Genomic DNA, 14,774 nt, shown 5'->3' on the forward strand with positions numbered 1-14,774 from the left:
TTCTTGAGCTCTGCCAGTTTCTCCTTTATGAATTTGGGTGCTATGCCACTTGCTGCATACATATTGAGCAGTGTTATTTCCTCATTGTTTATACTGCCTTTAATCAGGATGTAATGACCTTCCCTGTCTTTTTAATCATATCTATTTTTACTTTGGCTTTGTCAGAAATCATAATAGCCACTCCTGCCTTCTTTTTCTCATTTGACGCCCAAAAGATTTTGCTCAAGCCCTTAACCTTAAACTTTTGTATGTCCACCCGCCTCATATGTGTTTCTTGTAGACAACATATGGTGGGATTTTGGTTTCTAATGCCCTCTGCTATTTGCTTCTGTTTTATGAGCGAGTTCATCCTATTCACATTCAGAGTTGTAATCATCAGTTGTGCATTTGCTGACTTTTTCAAATCCTCCCCCATTCCTACCCCTTCTCCTTAAGCTATTTCCTTTAAAAACAGTGGTTTGCTATTAAGACCCTATCCCTTATCCCCTCCCTTGATTGACTTCCCTTTCTACTCCCCCCTTATTTCCCCCCCCCTTTTTGTTTTTAAAGGCCTTATGAATTCCCTCCACCTTCTCCCCTCCCTTTTTTTGTCTTCCCCACTCCCCTGCTCCCCTTGGTTTATCCCTTCTAACTTTCTCAGAAGGGTTAGATAAGAGTTTTATTTCCCAATGGATAGTATAGCTACTCTTCCCTCTGCAGGTTGATTACACTGAGAGTAAGGTTTGATTATTACCTCTTTATGCTCTTTTCCTCTCCTTCTTATAATAGTATTTGTCCCCTCTCCCTCCCATGCCCTCTTTGTGTATAATAGAATATTCTATTTTCTTATTCACTCAAGTTTCTCTTGGTGTCCCCTGCTATTCACCCCCTCTTTCCCATCCCCCATGCTATCTTAGATTATTTAGTGTTCCACCCTCACCCTGCTAATTATTCTTCTGATTACTATAATAGTGAATATTATAATAGTGAATAGAGTTCACTACAGAGAATTAAACATAACATTTCTCTACATAGGAATACAGATAATTAGATCTCACTGAGGCCCTTAAAAAGGCAAATTTAAAAATTATAAGTTTTCTTTCTTTCCCCTCTGTATCTTATTTACCTTTTCAGGTTTCTCTCGATTTTTGTGGTTGGATATCAAACTTCCCATTTAGCCCTGGTCTTTTTTGTGCAAATACCTGGAATTCTTCAATTTTGTTGAATGCCCATAATTTCCCCTGGAAATATATAGTCAGTTTTGATGGGTAGTTGATCCGTGGTTGCATGCCCAGCTCTCTTGCCTTTCTGAATATTGTATTCCACGCCTTGCGGTCTTTTAGCATTGAGGCTGCCAGATCCTGTGTGATCCTGATTGGTGCTCCTTGATATTTGAATTGTTTCTTTCTGGCTTCTTGTAAGATTTTTTCTTTTGCTTGGAAACTCTTGAATTTTGCAATAATATTTCTGGGTGTTTTCCTTTCTTGATCGAATGTCGCAGGTGTTCTATGGATCCTTTCAATGTCTATGTTGCCCTCTTGTAGGACTTCAGGGCAATTTTGCTAAATTATTTCTGTTAGTATGGAGTCCAGGTTTCTATTAATTTCTGTTTTTTCTGGAAGACCGATTATTCTCAAATTGTCTCTTCTAGACCGGTTTTCTTGGTCTGTCACTCTCTCATTGAGATATTTCATGTTTCCTTCTATTTTTTCAGTCTTTTGGCTTTGTTTTATTTGTTCTTGTTGTCTTGAGAGATCATTAGTTTCTACTTGCTCAATTCTAGCCTTTAGGGATTGATTTTCGGCTATAATCTTTTGGTTTTCAGCCATAATCTTCTGGTTTTCGGCCATAATCTTCTGGTATTCCTTTTCAATCTGGTCATTTCTGGAGTTCAATTTGCTTATCAGTTCATTTGGTTTCTGAGCCTCACTTTCCAATTGCATGATTCTACCTTTTAAACAGTTATTTTCTTGCCAGATCTCTTCCATTTTCCTCAAAATCTCAGTTTTGAACTCTTCCATAGCTTGTGAGGAGTTTTCCTTATTTGAGGAGGGTCCAGATGCTTGTTTGTTCTCCTCCTCTGTTTGCTCGGTTATCTGGATTTTCTCTGTGTAAAAGCTGTCGAGTGTTGAAGACTTCTTTTTCTTGTTGTTATTCTTTCTCTTCTGAACTTCCTGAGAATGAGTAGCCATCATTAGCCCAGCAGCTTCTCAGATTTATCCTCGCGCTCAGTGTCTGTCCACGATCTATTGGCTCCTGAGGTCTGAGTTCTGGTTTTTTCCAAGGTCAAGCCCCCTGGTGGACTCCCTTGCTTGATCCTCTGTGGGAAGTTCCTTTACAAGTCTCAGGGCGCTGCTTCCACAGTCGTATACCCGTCCACACTGGTTCCCCACTTAGGCTTTAGTTCCTGGTTGTGTCTGCCTCCACCCACGCCTCAGCAGTGCCTGCACTCTGCTCAGCCTGTGCTGTGAGCCCTGCGTCTTGCTCCCGCGCTCAGATTTCGCCTGCCTTTTTTGGCTTAATGGGGTCCTAAGTCTTGCTGCTCTCAGGAACAGGCCCTGGAGCTGCCAATGACTCGATGGGTGCCCCAAACTTGCTCTATTTCTTTTTAGCTGGCTTCGGAGCTACAGGTGTTGTGTGTGGAGGGGGTGGGGGTGGGGTGGTTACTCAGCCCGCGATTTCGTGAGGGCTGTTTCACCCTTTTATAGCATGGAAATGCCTCGATTCCACGTACCTTCCATGCTGTGCCCTGTTGTGGGGGTTCCTCCGTTCGTCTGGACTTGTTTTTATGTCCCCTTGAGGAGTTTTGTGTGTTTTGGTCAGGAGAGGTTAAGAGCTGCTTCTTACTCTGCCGCCATCTTAACCCGGAACCACCATATTGTTTTAATGACTGTTGCTTTATAGTAAAGTTTAATATCTGCTACTGCTAGGCCCCCTTCCTTCACATTTTTTTTCATTATTTCCCTTCATATTCTTGATCTTTTGTTATTCCATATGAGGTTTTTTATAGTTTTTCCTAATTCAGTAAAGAAGTTTTTTGGTAGTTTGATAGGTATGGCGCTAAATAGGTAAATTAATTTGGGTAGAATGGTCATTTTTATTATGTTAGCTCGTCCTACCCATGAACAATTAATGGTTTTCCAATTATTGAGATCCATCTTTATTTGTTTGGGAAGTGTTTTGCAGTTGTTTTCGTATAATTGCTGTGTTTGTTTTGGTAGATAGATTCCCAAGTATTTTATATTGTCTAGGGTGATTTTAAATAGTGTTTCTCTTTCTACCTCTTGCTGCTGTGGTGTGTTGGAAAATATAGAAATGCTGATGATTTATGTGCATTTATTTTGTATCCTGCAGCTTTGCTAAAGTTGTTTGTTATTTCTACAAGCTTCTTAGTTGATTCTCTAGGCTTTTTTAAGTAGACTATTATATCATCTGCAAAGAGTAATAGCTTAGTCTCCTCATTGCCTATTTTGATACCTTCAATTTCTTTTTCTTCTCTAATTCTCCTTGTCCTGTGGGTCAAGCCTCCTGGTGGTCCCCAGTCTGCCCCTCTGCCCAAGGCTCCTTCACCAGTCTCAGGGTCTGCTTCCACAGTCACGCTCCCTTCTGCACCGGGTCCCCACTCGAGGTCCAAACCTGCACTCAAGATCTTTGTCCGCACCTAGGGCAATGTCCCCACCCGCGCAGACGCTCGGGAAAGTCCATGAGTGTTCTTTAGCCACTTGGGGTCCTACATCCAGCAGCATCTGGTACACTTGGGGTCCTACATCTCAGGTACAAGCCCTGGAGCTGCCAGTGACTCACTGGTTGGCCCAATCCCTCTTTCACTCTCGTGCCTTGGCCTTGGTGCTGTGCATGGTGTGGGGAGTGGTGGAGGGGCTTCTTCCTCTCGCGTTTTAATGTGAGCTGTTTCACCCTTTTACACTGTGTAAATGCCCAGGTTCCGCGTACCTTCAATGCTGCGCCCCGTTGTGGGGTTCCTTCGTTTGTCTGGATTCGTTTTTATGTTCCTTTGAGGAGTCCTGTATGCTTCAGTTAGGAGAGATAGAGCAGCTGCTCCTTACTCTGCCGCCATCTTAACTGGACCAAAAACTGGATGTAGACTCTTAATGACCACCGTAGAACAATTATCAATAATATGGAAATAGGTCTTGATCTATGACACAGGAAGAAACCAGTAGAAATGTTCATTGGCTCCTGGGGAGTGGAGCTGTGGGGGGAAGAAAGCAAGAACATGAATCATGTAACCATGGAAAAAATTTTCTAAAAATTAAATTAAATTAAAATAAAAAAAAATTTTGGCAAATGAGTCCACCTTTCTGGTTCTGATTTTCTTCATCCATAAAATGAACAGGTTAAATGACATGATAGTCATGATCCTTTCTAGATCAGTAAAGGCATTCCTTACATGGCTTTGTCATATCTTTCTCATCTATCTTTCCTTCTTTCTTTATAATAAACCGATAGTAATTTCATGGAAAGTATTAACATAAGAAGTTGCTCTTTAATTTAGTGAAGTCTTTCACTAACTTAAGGGATGTAAGATCTTTAAATAAGTTATTAAAAGAAATTAATACTTTATTTCTGGCTCACATATTCTCAGTGCCTAATATTTGTTCACCAAATAAAGACACCAGAGTTTGGGCATTTAGAAAGAATAAGCAAATCAATACCCACATCTGAAAAACCTTATCTACTAAGTTAACAAAGGCCAAAGTTTCAGAAATGAGAGATCAAAAGGGAACAAATGTATCAGCATATCCATAACAGAGACGAACCTACCCAGAATGGTGCCATTATTTGCTATTGCATCTGAAAACATTTAGTTAGAACAGCATTGATAAGCACTGGGGATTTTTCTAATGTTTGGGAATCTCATGAGTCACCTCAGCTTAGTGTGAGAGAAGTTTGTTTTTCTAAGTAGTTATACTGAATAATTCCACCATTGGTTTGTTCTTATGGAAGATTGTACTTTTTCAGTCTTTGGTACTTGGCTGTTTTACAAATCTGCATGTCTTTAATGACTTCTCACAAAATTCTTATAGCACTATTTTCAAAAATAGAATTCAGGGAGATAATTACTAGTCAGTTACATATATTTCTTATCACATCTCGTAAAGTTATACTTAAAATTCCAAGAGCATTGGAAGATTAGAGCCATTTTAAACTAAAGGTAAATAAATTATTTTACAAATCTAGAACTATAATTTTACCTAAAGTTGGCTAAACATAATGAATGACTTGCTGATTTTCCCTTCAGTCTAATTACTTTTGTCTTTTTCCTCAGATCTCCACCAAAATCTCATTGGCTCTAGGTCAGAGGGTAGAGTAACAATGTCATTCACAACTAACCACATTCAATTATTTCAGCTTTTGTATTTGAGTTTAAATTATAATACTTACAAAATAATAATGAACCATATGTACTTTGCCTTTCCTGCTACGAAAAGTGTGACAGAATGATGATTTAACTGAAAACATATACTCAATAAAATAGGTTATTTTCAACATTTACTGAATGAAAAATAGTGCAATATAAATTATGTTGAGATTTTGCCCACACATTTAATTGCTAAGTAGAACAGTGCATTGATAGCTTAAGTGCTAATTATTTTAATGTAATTACATTTAATTATTATAATTGCTATCCATATTTCATGTCCTAATAGACATCAAGAGCCATAGTCACAAAACTATAATGCTTTTCTCATGCTAGAAAACAGGGAATATTGAATTTACTTCAGTATTTAGCTGAAACAAGCTACTTCCTATTGCATTCATTTCATACTGAACAATTTTAAATCAATAAGTAGCTAATTTTAAAATTTTTTTAGATTTCTGAAGGTGCTATTTCCTAATGAACATTATTAAACCATTAGAAGTAAAACTAATTCATGAATGTCAAAGATACAAATATCTTCGTATGTGATTTATAACCTATATTTCATATTTCTTTGAGAAAGAACATTTCATCTTTTTTAATTATTTTGTCTTCTAATCTTTATTTCATAGTTATCTGTTTTCCCCAATTACACTGTAACTTATTTCATTTTCTTTTGCAGGGCAGCACAGTATAATGAAAGGAGTGGTTTGCCATTGAATAATTTAGTCTCAATTATAATGTGAAGCAATATGTTCAGTTCAGTAACTCTGTAAATCATTGCAAATATAAGTCTGAAAATGAAAGGAATAGAAGGAGGAAAGCAATTCATGACATTTCAAAAATAATCATAATTTATTACAATATCTGATTTGGGCTTAATGTATTTACATTTATCAAATGAAACACCTACTTTTGCATTTCTCTGTTTCATTTCATATATCTAAAACTGAAATAATATGCTTCAACAAGGGTAATTTAACCATTCTCTAATCTTAACACATTCTGTGATTGGAATCAGGAGCTATAATAAATTCATTAGCTAAATGAAATTTCTAAAAGTAAAGTTAAATACTAGCAGTTCAGGAACTTTACTTAGATGCCTTTCTATATGTGTCTATATCACAGTCAGAGAAAAGTTCATACATAGAGAAAAATGAGCCTTACTAGTAGAAACTGAAAATTATAATGGAACTAGGTCACTAAAGAGCTGGAAGATTCTATATCATGATCATTTTGACTACTGTAAGAAAAAAATGAAGGCCCTTTTTGGATAAATGATCAATGGATATAAACAGCTCTCAAAGGATAAAATCTAAAGCATCAAACTCTATGTCAAAAAATATTCCAAATCCTCAATTTGAAAAAAATGACAAATATGAAGTTCTACCTCACCTCTGATTTGACAAAATTGTCAGAAAAGGAAAATGACAATTTTTAGAGAGACTATGGCAGAATAGGCACAAAAGCATGCTATTGATAGAGTTGTGATTTAGTCTAGCCATCCCATAAAGCAATTTGGGACTATACTCCAAAAGCCACTAAACTGTGCATACCATTTAATTAATATGGATACTTGATACCAAGGAAATCAAACAGAGAAGGAAAAGAACCCATATGTGCAAAAATATTTATAACTGCTCTTTTTTGTAGTAGAAAAGAACTGGAAAATAAAAGGTACCTATCCATCAATTAGGAAATAGCTAAACAAATTATGATATAGGAATATAATTAAAGATCAATCATTAGGAATGATTACAGGGGAACTTTCAGCTGGCCAGCCAGGCAATCAATAAACATTTATCAAATACATACTAAATTTCAGTCATGAAAAAAAAGAGTTTGTCTTCTCCTTTAAGGAGTTTATGATCTAATGGAAGAATACAACACATAATAAGCTGAAAATAAGGACTAAGGGAGAGGCATGATGAAAATTCTGAAAAAAGAATCTAAAAGTGCACCAGGCTACTAACTCTTGGATCAACACTTCCCCACCTATCTCAGCTTCCTAGTCTTTCTAACTAGACAAATGGAGAGTAGAGCACTAAATTTGTTTTAAAGTTTTCTTTTATAGAGAACAGAAATTGAACTTCTAGCTCACTCTTTCTTATTTGCAGTTCTGCTTGGTTTCAACTCCACAGAACAAGATACCCCCATGCCAGGCCCTAGTATCCTCCATATCTGAGCTTTGTAGTTTCCTTTTGAGTGTTGCTCCCCACATAAGATTGTATGCTTCTTGAAGGCATGGTCTATGGTTTTCTTATTTGAATCTCCAGCACTTAGCACACTGCTTGGCACAAAATAGGTGCTAATGAATGCTTATTGAATAGTAAAGTGTGTAGCCAGGTAGGAAATGAAGAGATGGCTGGCCTGGATCTTCTTAAATAGAGGTTTGGACGTTCCTGGCAGCATGGGAGAACATATAAGACCAAAAGCGTACAGCTAATTGGGAAATGCCAAAACCAGGAAGACTAACTATGTACTGTCGCAGAGTAAAATGAGTAGAAAAAGGGATAAACTACATAATAATAACATTGTAATAAAAAAAAAACTTCTAAAGACCTAAGAATTCTAGTGAATGAAATGACTATGATTCCAAAGGGCAGTAATGACCCTAGACATAAAGATGAACTCAAGATGAATATTTAAGCACCTATATTCCAACATAACCAATGTGGGATTTGTTTTGCTTGACTATGCATATTTGATACAAGATGTTTTTACTCTTATTTCAATCAGTGGGTGATTTTTTTTAGGGGTAGGAGAAGAGGAAAATCAACAATGGGGTTACAAAAAAGAAACAAAAGAAAAAAGTCATTGAGACATTTGTTAAAAATGCATAGAAAAAACATAAAACTCAGTGAGAAATGGACAAGCAGAACAGCGTTAATGATAACAGTGAATTTATTATATGCTTATTAAGAAAAACAAGGTGTCCAAATATAGGTTCAAAGCTTCACCTGCTATCTGTCTATTCTGGTTTAGATATGGAAATACTCATATTGTCTGGGTTAAATTCCAAATTAAAAATAAGAGATACAAAGATACAAGATAAAAGATACAAAGGAACATTTAATAATTCAAATGGAAACATAATATTAACTCAGCCTTTTTGAACATTGATGAAATGCTAAACATAAAAGGAATAAGGAAGTGACTTGACAAATAGTCAGAAGACACGAACAGGCAGTTCTTGATTGAAAAAAGGCAAAATACAGAGGTAGAGCACTAGACTTGAAGCCATGAATATCTGGGTTCCAATCCTTGCTCTGATGGAAGTGACTCTAACTGTAGAACAAATTATAGAATAACTACAAAAAAATAATGCAAGGGAAAACAGGCCCCAAAGTTTTCCAAATTAAACAAAGGTAATAACAATGACTTCAAAAAACTGATGTCATGCCTACAAGATCTTGGCAGGCCATAGATGGCCAGGGTACTGGACATTTTTCTTAGCTCATGAGCTCTTACCCAAAAGGAAATTATATGTATTATTGCTATTGACATTCTAATGAGTCTTTTCTGCAGTCCTAGAGAATCTCTTCCAAAGTTCATAATACCACCCTTCCTTTTTGACTCCTGGGAAAATAATCATCCTTTCAAAGCTGCTGACATACAATCCCCTTCCCACTAGACTTATGGTGTTTTACTCACTCACTTTACTCTCCAACTAAGATTACATACTGGAACTATACAGATAATCCTTTTCTTTGACTAATGCTGTTTCAGAAAATCCTATTCATCTCCTAGATCAGTGGTTCCCAAACTTTTTTGGCCTACCGCCCCCTTTCCAGAAAAAATATTACTTAGCCCCCTGGAAATTAATTATTTTTTATTTTAATAGCAATTAATAGGAAAGATAAATGCACCTGTGGCCATCACCGCCCTCCTGGATCACTGCAGCACCCACCAGGGGGTGGTGGCACCCACTTTGGGATTCACTGTTCTAGATGACTAATACCAAAACTATGGAATTTAAGAATTTCCAAATTTGTGATTATCAATAAAATGCAATGCTCATGGGACCAACTAGGTGACTCAGTGGATTGAGAGCCAAACTTAGAGACAGGACCTCAATTTGACCTCAAACACTTCCTAGCCAAATAACCCTGGGCAAGTCACTTAAGCCCCATCACTTAGCCCTTACAACTCTTCTGCCTTGGAACAAATACATACAATTGAATCTGACAGAAGGTAAATATTTTTTTAAGATACAATACTAAGGAAATCACTTTTTCTCTCTTTAGAAGGTTACATTCTACAATCATATAGCTTAAGGATATCAAAAACCCTTTTTCTCCACATAGGAGTTGGTTTTTTTAAAACATTTATTAATATTTGTTTTTAACATAGTTACATGATTCATGCTCCTACGTTCCCCTTCACCCCCCGGACCCCCGACTCATAATTTCCACTGATTTTATCATGTGTCGTTGATCAAAACCTATTTCCAAATTGTTGATAGTTGCATTGTTGTGGTGGTTTCGAGTCTACATCCCCAATCATATCCACCCCAACCCATGCATTCAAGCAGTTGTTTTTCTTATATGTTTCCTCTCCTGAAGTCCTTCCATACATCCTCCAGAGCTGTCCTGTGTCATTGCATTGCTACTGGTACAGAAGTCCATTACATTCGATTTTACCATAATATATCAGTCTCTGTGTACAGTGTTCTTCTGGCTCTGCTCCTCTCATTCTGCATCAGTTCCTGGAGGTCTTTCCAGTTCACCTGGAACTCCTCCAGTTTATTATTCCTTTGAGCGCAATAGTATTCCATCACTAGCATATACCACAATTTGTTCAGCCATTCCCCAATTGAAGGTCATACCCTCCTTTTCCAGTTTTTTTTCCACCACAAAAAGCGCAGCTATAAATATTTTCGTACAAGTCTATACAAACCCAAGAATGGTATGGTTAGTTCAAAGGGCAGGCATTTTTTATAGCCCTTTGAGGAAATTAAATAATGTGATTCTCCAAAACCAATTAGTCAAAGAAGAAATCATAGAAACAATCAACAATTTCATTGAAGAGAATGACAATGATGAGACATCCTACCAAACTCTGTGGGATGCAGCCAAGGCAGTACTCAGGGGGAAATTTATATCCTTGAGTGCATATATTAACAAATTAAGGAGGGCAGAGATTAATGAATTGGGCATGCAACTCAAAAAATTAGAAAGTAAGCAAATTAAAAATCCCCAGATGAAAAATAAATTAGAAATACTAAAAATCAAGGGAGAAATTAATAAAATCAAAAGTAAAAGAACTATTGAATTAATAAATAAGACTAGAATCTGGTATTTTGAAAAACAGATAAAATAAAAAAGTACTGGTCAATCTAATAAAAAAAGGAAAGAAGAAAAACAAATTGACAGTATCAAAGATGAAAAGGGAGACCTCGCCTCTAATGAAGAGGAAATTAAGGCAATCATTAAAAACTATTTTGCCCAATTATATGGCAATAAATATAACAATTTAGGAGATATGGATGAATATTTACAAAAATTTAAATTGCCTAGATTAACAGCAGAAGAAATAGAATACCTAAATAACCTCATATCAGAAAAAGAAATTGAACAAGCCATCAAAGAACTCCCTAAGAAAAAATCGCCAGGACCTGATGGATTCACAAGTGAATTCTATCAGACATTCAAAGAGAAACTAATCCCAATACTATACAAATTATTTGATATGATAAGCAAAGAAGGAGTCCTACCAAATTCCTTTTATGACACAAATATGGTACTGATTCCAAAGCCAGGGAGATCAAAAACAGAGAAAGAAAACTATAGACCAATCTCCCTAATGAACATAGATGCAAAAATCTTAAGTAGAATACCAGCAAAGAGACTCCAGCAAGTAATTAAGAAGATCATCCACCATGATCAGGTGGGATTTATACCAGGAATGCAAGGATGGTTCAACATTAGGAAAACCATTCACAAGACCATATCAACAGTCTAACAAACAAAAATCACATGATTATCTCAATAGACGCTGAAAAAGCCTTTGACAAAATACAGCATCCATTCCTATTGAAAACACTTGAAAGTATAGGAATAGAAGGACCTTTCCTAAAAATAATAAACAGTATAAACCTAAAACCATCAACAAACATCATATGCAATGGGGATAAATTAGAAGCCTTCTCAATAAGATCAGGAGTGAAACAAGGATGCCCATTATCTCCTCTATTATTTAACATTGTACTAGAAACACTAGCAGTAGCAATTAGAGAAGAAAAAGAAATTGAAGGTATCCAAATAGGCAATGAGGAGACTAAGCTATCACTCTTTGCAGATGATATGATGGTCTACTTAAAAAATCCTAGAGAATCAACTAAGAAGCTTGTAGAAATAATCAACAGCTTTAGCAAAGTTGCAGGATACAAAATAAATGCACATAAATAATCAGCATTTCTATACATTTCCAACACATTAGAGCAGCAAGAGGTAGAAAGAGAAACACCATTTAAAATCACCCTAGACAATATGAAATACTTAGGAATCTATCTACCAAAACAAACACAGCAATTATATGAAAACAACTACATACAAAACACTTTCCAAACAAATAAAACTGGAGCTCAACAATTGGAAAGCCATTAATTGTCCATGGGTAGGATGAGCTAACATAATAAAAATGACAATTCTACCCAAATTAATTTACCTACTTAGCGCCATACCTATCAAACTACCAAAAAACTTCTTTACTGAATTAGAAAAAACTATAACAAATTTTATTTGGAATAACAAAAGATCAAGAATATCAAGGAAAATAATGAAAAAAAAGTAAAGGAAGGGGGCCTAGCAGTACCAGATATTAAAGTATACTATAAAGCAGCGGTCATCAGAACAATATGGTACTGGCTAAGAGACAGAAGGGAGGATCAGTGGAATAGACTTCGGGTAAATGACATCAGCAAGACAGTATATGATAAACCCAAAGAGCCCAACTTTTGGGACATGAATCCACTATTTGACAAAAACTGCTGGGAAATTTGGAAAACAATATGGTAGAGATTAGGTTTAGATCAACACCTCACACCCTACACCAAAATAAATTCAGAATGGGTGAAAGACTTGAACATAAAGAAGGAAACTTTAAATAAGTTAAGTGAACACAGAATAGTATACTTGTCAGATCTCTGGGAAAGGAAAGATTTTAAAACCAAGCAAGAGTTAGAGAAAATTACAAAATGTAAATTAAATGGTTTTGATTATATTAAACTAAAAAGCTTTTGTACAAACTAAAACAATCTAATCAAAATCAGAAGGGAAACAACAAATTTGGAAAAAATCTTTATAACAAAAGCTCTGACAGGGGTCTAATTACTCAAATATACAAGGAGTTAAATCAATTGTATAAAAAATCAAGCCATTCCCCAATTGATAAATGGGCAAGAGACATGAATAGGCAATTTTCAGGTAAAGAAATCAAAAGTATCAATAAGCACATGAGAAAGTGTTCTAAATCTCTAATAATTAGAGAAATGCAAATCAAAACAACTCTGAGGTATCACCTCACACCTAGCAGATTGGCTAAAATGAAAGAAGGGGAGAGTAATGAATGCTGGAGGGGATGTGGCAAAATTGGGACATTAATGCATTGCTGTTGGAGTTGTGAACTGATCCAACCATTCTGTCTGGCAATTTAGGAGTTGGTTTTCTTGTATACATACTGTCCAGGAACTACTGTCTCAGACCAAATAGTCATTCACTTGCCTGCTAACATCTGCTTGACTGGAAAAGTTCACTTTCTTGGGAAAAGACAAGAATCTGTCTTTACCGACCACATTTAAGAATATCCTATTTATTCCATTTACTTCTGTCACAAGTGACCCTTGGAGATTTGAAGTAAATGGAAATTATATATGTTCATATTCCCCATCTTGCACCTTCAGGATATAGGTTTGCTCTACTGTGTCCTATCGAAAACAGATATATGGGTAGAGAGATCAGATTTTATTATGGTGGCCCTCTGACCAGTTTGCTTTCCTCATTTCTCAGTACTTAAATCATCAAGTAGTCCCTATGTCATATCAACAAAACACTGGCAGATCTGCTCCTCAGATGTGCCTTAATAGAGGTCCAAGCACTGTACTCTCATCAAGTGGATTGGGAAACTGCTCAAACTGATCAAAGACTTACCTACTTACTCTCATCTGCCTAACAAATATAAACAGAAATAATGAAAAGCCTCCAGACCTTAAATCATTTTAACGGAAAGTTATTAATATGCTTATAATCCAGACTTATATTTTTGCAATGTAAGAGATTTCCTCATAAATGAAAGGCAGTAAATTTGTATTGGAGTATAATATTTATGAAAATATAGAATCACCATCATAGCTTGCATGTTACTGTTTTTATTTTGATTCCATAGCAAAAATACTTAATAGTTAGCATAAGTAAAGTTCAACAAACATGGATAATATTTGTCAGGATATGCTTATTATAAGTATGACTTTACTGTATTACTGAGCAAGAATCTCCCCACTTGGATGCACACACAAATATTAGCCAACAGTCTCCTTGGTATAAAAGATCCCCCTTTACCTTCTGAACTTTGAAGTAATTGAACATTTTCTTACTCAGAGGAGCAATTTGACAGTATAACTGCTGGATAGTGGAAGAATTATATCTGTGTTTCTATTTTGATCCAATTTTAGACTGTATCTCATGATTTCCAAGGGAATAAATTCCTGAAAGTATCACATGCCCTCTAGGCATAGGAAAGCCAATATGACACTATACCCAAATATGTATGAGGTAAAATATATACTTCTCTTTATATTAATAATAATTAATATTATACTTCTCTCCTGAATAGATATTATTATACAGATTTTCCAAACATAGAATCATATTGTGATATTTTCTTTCCCTCTAGGATTTCAATTTCATTGCTTCATTTCCTATCTTATTCTTATTGCATTACATGCAAAAATAATAATAATCATAATAAGTCATTGCCAGTAAATTATTAAGCAGAGTTATTTTCCATGATATTTTATACTTTTGAATTTTAATTTCAAGGGGAATCTTTAAAATTTTTCTGCATTTCCATAATGACATTAATGATGGAATCTTTATATCTAGATAGATAGGCAGATAATAGATACAATTCACAGTAGGTATACACTTAAATATTAATGATTTTAAATAATATTTAAATCCTAATTTAAAGCAGCTCAGTTTCATAATGTTGATCCATATGAAATCTTCAAAGGATGGTTTACTATTGATGTGGGGATGTGGGGATCAATCAAGCACATACCTTTTAGGATATAATTACTTTGGTTTCATGTGTCATAACACAGTGACACCATAATGATAATGGAACTAGAGAAGATGTGTTTTCTTTATATGGAGGACTACTAGGCCTCTGTTGACATGTTACAGTCAGGGAGACC

At 35.7% G+C, this 14,774-nt stretch overlaps 1 protein-coding gene across 1 annotated transcript in view; it reads left to right on the top strand.

Annotated features, from left to right (window-relative positions):
- The window catches only part of EPHA6 (EPH receptor A6), a 1,373,534-nt gene that overhangs the window by 381,753 nt on the left and 977,007 nt on the right, over positions 1–14,774 (top strand). The window lies entirely within an intron of this gene.

Source organism: Gracilinanus agilis, chromosome 3 (genome assembly GCF_016433145.1).
Source record: "Gracilinanus agilis isolate LMUSP501 chromosome 3, AgileGrace, whole genome shotgun sequence".
NCBI lineage: Eukaryota > Metazoa > Chordata > Mammalia > Didelphimorphia > Didelphidae > Gracilinanus > Gracilinanus agilis.